The sequence below is a fragment of the Capsella rubella genome, unplaced genomic scaffold (assembly GCF_000375325.1).
Source record: "Capsella rubella cultivar Monte Gargano unplaced genomic scaffold, Caprub1_0 scaffold_4, whole genome shotgun sequence".
NCBI lineage: Eukaryota > Viridiplantae > Streptophyta > Magnoliopsida > Brassicales > Brassicaceae > Capsella > Capsella rubella.
In genome coordinates this window covers 3,165,024-3,169,820 of record NW_006238920.1, presented here as the reverse complement: position 1 = coordinate 3,169,820, position 4,797 = coordinate 3,165,024, and the positions used below count along the sequence as shown (strand labels likewise).

The 4,797-nt window shown below is 34.1% G+C and overlaps 1 pseudogene; it reads right to left on the bottom strand.

Moving 5' to 3' along the window:
- Nucleotides 1-3,122: 3,122 nt before the first annotated feature.
- On the bottom strand, nucleotides 3,123-4,797 carry LOC111830947 (annotated as a pseudogene).

The window sequence follows — 4,797 nt, the reverse complement described above, 5'->3', positions numbered from 1 at the left end:
AAATGACTTGTTTTCAAAATTTCCAAGACAATCATTCAAACTCCTATCCAATTTTTCAAAACAATATTTACTCATCATTGGTGCTTCATTTCATATTATAAGAGATGCTTCCTTGATCAAATTGGAAAGATTAGAATTAGGAGTTATTGTGCATGATGTACTATCATCTGTAACTATAGGGATTGCAAATCTAGAATGTGCAGTCCTACCACGAGGCAGCAACACAGAAGCTATACCACTAGATACAGTGTTTGGTACAATCATACCTCTATATCTAATTGCAGCAGATAAAGTCTTCCAAATAAGGTCTTGCATGTGCCACCAAATCCATATACAAAAAAAACTCCCCCTATGTCATTCAGTACCGCTTCCATTATCTCGTCCAAAACCCCTCTTTGTTCAACAGTTAGTATATGTATCCACTTATCATGTTTTGCTTATGTACATCACGGTCGTATCTCATCTTTTCGACAATCAAGCGATTAGAGTTGTCAATGCTTTATCTTGTTGGTTGTGGCATTTTCTCTATGTTTGCAAGTGTCCCACAATTCATCAACATTAGCTTCTCTATTTCAATAAGAGTATAATTTCTTCTATCAGCATCTGTCAATATTAGATCTGCATAGAATACCATCAAAATTAACATTCAATTCAAGGATTATTAAAATTTGTTATATGTGCGAAAATATAATATAGTATTTGCGGGGGACAGAATAATTACTTGGATTGTTATATTCATCCCTCTTCTTTTCTTGAATATCTTCAGATAAAAGTAACCATGTTAGTTCCCAAACATGTTCCAGCCGTGATAGTAAATCCGACAAAATCAAGTTTGCAAACAAATTTCTTAATTGGTCAGCAAAACACCATTGAGTAGCATCAACCAGACTGTCTATATAAATCTGATCATCGTCCAGAATATCCCGAGCATGACATGCTTCTTTATATGTACCGTAAACTACACCTTCATGTGTTTTGATGGCATCAAAAGAAGTAGGTCATTTGACCAAGTGGAGCAATATACGCATATAATACTCTGCTTCCATTCGTTGTGGGACATAATTAATCCTTCCTAGAGAAAAGCCTATTTGCCTCTTCTTAAACAGCTTATTTTTCCCATCCCAAATATAATGAGCATGTATTTGTGCGTATAAGTACTGTCTAGCTTCTTCGTCATGAGTATTCAAATATAGCCAAGCTATAAAGTGAGAATCTTCATTCTCTACATTCTCCAATACTTCATCTATGTTTGCATCTTTTTTAAAGTAACACGGTTTCTTACCTTCTACATGGAACGGAATTTTCGGAACCGGTGTTGATCTATATTGAATTGGGAACTTGAATATCATCCATATTGCTTCAGAAGCTGATACGTACATAATCACATTGATAGCATAAATCGTTTGGTAAGCAACAGAACCTTATAAGGCTTAAATATATAAACTCTGAGATATTTAAGTATCAGGTGTAGAATCTAAGTTAGTACGTAGTGGCTTGTAGGGTTGACATAGCAAACGAATGGAAATTTAAAACTTACCAACAACTGTTTTACCAAGTAGCTTTCCTTCAGTCAAATCATACATTAATGAATCAAGCTTGATTTTGAAGATCCGACATATAATGTCTGGTCTGTCACAAGCATTGAGACCTCGGGCTTTTACAAATCGACATATCTCTGGCCACTTAGGATTACATGTTAATGTAATAAATAGATCAGGAAATCCTTAATGTTTGCAAACTGCCATAGCATCGTAGTAGCTTTGAACCATATACCAAGGACCACCGGTGAAAGAAGATGGGATATAGATAGGAGACCCTTGTTGACTCAAATTGTTATCACCAGATTCTGCTACTTCTTTAACATCTCTATAACTTTGACATCTAAACTTTGACTGGTTTAACTTTATATACCTGAGCTTGTTTGTTTATATAGGAGAATAAGCATCAACTAAATACTGTTGAAAAAACCTCCTGCATAATAGTAGGGTATCAGACTCCGCTAATCTCTCATGTATGCGAAATGCAAACCACTGTCTCAAGCTAATACATTTTGTCTTTCTAGTTTGGATTTTGGTTGTGTATCATTTTTGAATTCTTGGTCAGAAACCATCTTCACCATATATAAGGATGAAAGGATACTACAATGACAAATAAGCAGGATGAATTTCACTAATTCTCTGTAAGCTTCCAGTTGTGCGCTCTTGAATTATGATATCACTTTCAGGCATGGATTTTACAAAATCTCTTGGAATTAATGCAGCAATCTCACCAGCTGTAGGATTAGTGTAATTTCTGCCATCCAAACCAACACGATCATTAACAATCCTCATGTGAAAAGTTTCATCTCCACAAGTCTGAAATCTATCTCTAGCTGCTCTGAAATGTTGACGTAGGGATTAGCATCATCTAACAACTTGATTAAGGGACCAATGATTTCCGGCACCAGCTTTTGTTTGGTTGATGTTGTGAACGTGTTGTTACCCTTGCTGAAATAAACATAAACTGAAGTAAAAAACTATTTCATTACTAATGGCTACGTTAAGTATATTGATTCCATAAGAAAAATAACTAACCTCAACACCGTGATCATGTTGGCTATTTCATTTTCTGTATAACCAATGTAAAGCTGTGTAAATTTTGCATTTTCTTTCTCTTTAGGTTTCAAGATACCAATTAAATGGAAATTGTTTCCTTGTAACTAAAAAATATTTGGACATTTCCCTTTGAAAACTGATCTTTCAACTCTCCCTCCCAGAGAAGTCATTGCAAAAACCATACAATAACCTCGAAGATTATCTTGGAAATGCCTACTCATTCAATCAGTACCAGTAAGCATTTTCCTTAAATATTCTGGTGCTTTTTTAAAGAGGGCAGTTGAATGGTCCCTTGCAAACAACACAATGAGAAATGGGGATTTCTTGTGTTCGTCCTCTTGTTCAGCCTCTCATCATACCACATGATAGCACCATAATCATATTCTGTAAAAGAAACAATACCATTTTAACAAAAATATATTATTACTGACTTTTAATTTGCAATATGTTGTAAAAGTAATACCTGCAACAATGTTCTTTCTTTGATTTTTCTTTGTTTTTGGATAATTGCGCTCCTAATTCTTTTACTTATGTCCTCAGCAGAACAACCATTGGAGAATTTTCTATCTCTGTTCTAGTCACCTTTGAGCGTCTACCTAATTTTGAAGGTGTGAGTACGTGACCAACACAACGTACTCGTCCTGGACGCTCTGTACCAAACACCCTAGCATATTCATCATCTAGACTTGCTGTAACATTAGTGGTGACTTGCAGATTTTGAATCAAATGCGTTGTAAGTGCTTCCTAAAAATGTTATATAGATCAAACATAATTAACTAAAGTGATAAACACTCAATATTGATTACTAAAAAGACTAACCGCATGTGTCTTCGCCTCCTCACTTACAAAGCTTCCATCGGGTTTTGTAGGAAACTCTGCTCGATTTGGTGTTTTTCCACTCTTGTTTTTCTTCATTAAGGATAAATGCATAAACAATATACAATATTAGTATAAGAAAATAGTGTTATATCATAACTAAATTACTCATAATCTCATTTCTTCTCCTTGGAAAGTTCTTCCTTCTACATAAGTGAGACATGGTATTGTTCTTCTGGTTTTTTGTATTCCGCTCTTGCATTTTCTGAAAGCTCACGTATTAAACTAAGAATATTTGCATTGTATTGAAAGACATCTAACTACATTTAAATAATAACGAATAAGCTATACCTTCCACTTTTCACTAAACCTCATCTGGACAAATTGACCCTAGTGAAGTTCAGGAATATTAATCGGTCGATTCTGCAAAGTTTCATTCAAAGTATTTTTTGAAGTCTTTCCAAAGACGACGGTTGACATCCTTGCATCTGCCTCCTACTGCACCCATCACATATTCTTTTCTAATTAAAGGATCATCAAACCTAACTTGGACTACAACAACAAAACATAAAACTTATCTTCAAACCAATTTATTTTCTTACAGTGATGAATATAAACTAGATTTTACATGAACTACGTCCCATGCCGAATCTTTTATATAAGAACTAACACACCTCCAATCGATGTAGTTAATGGGTATCAAATGTGCATCATGACCTAACTGACCTAACCATGATCCCAGTAAGCCTCCAGTATCTCCTATTGGTTGACCGCAATCTTCGTCGAAATAGACTATCACTTTACTCTCTTGTAATTTCCAGATATCTTTAGATGACAACATTTTTTCTTCTATGTTTCCATCAGTATCTTGTTGATATGAAAACATCAACTTTAATTAAACATCAACACAATTAAACAACAACATAAGTAAACAGCTTATTCAAAGACTTAAATTAGATAGGAATCGGAAACATATGATCCTATCATCAAACAACAACACACGTTCGTAACAACAACAACAACAGTTACATACGTTTCAAAAAAAAAAACAGCAACAAATGTATACGTTTCCAAAAAAAAAACAGCAACATATGTATATGTTTCTTATCATCACCACCATCATGTTTAAATAAGTGAAACAACAACGTACGTAACGTATGTAACGTACGTTCATCACAAATACAAATAAGTTTTGAGAACAATTTTAAGAACAGTTTAATAAAAAAAAAGTTTGTCAATAGTCTAATTCAAAATAATTACCTATGATCTGTATTTTCCATTTGAATCTTTTACATTCTAAAGCAAGTGGGAGGGGATTGTTGTAATCTATTTCCAACTGTGGTAAATTTACAGATGGTTGTGTCATCTTTGAATCCATAAAATCCAT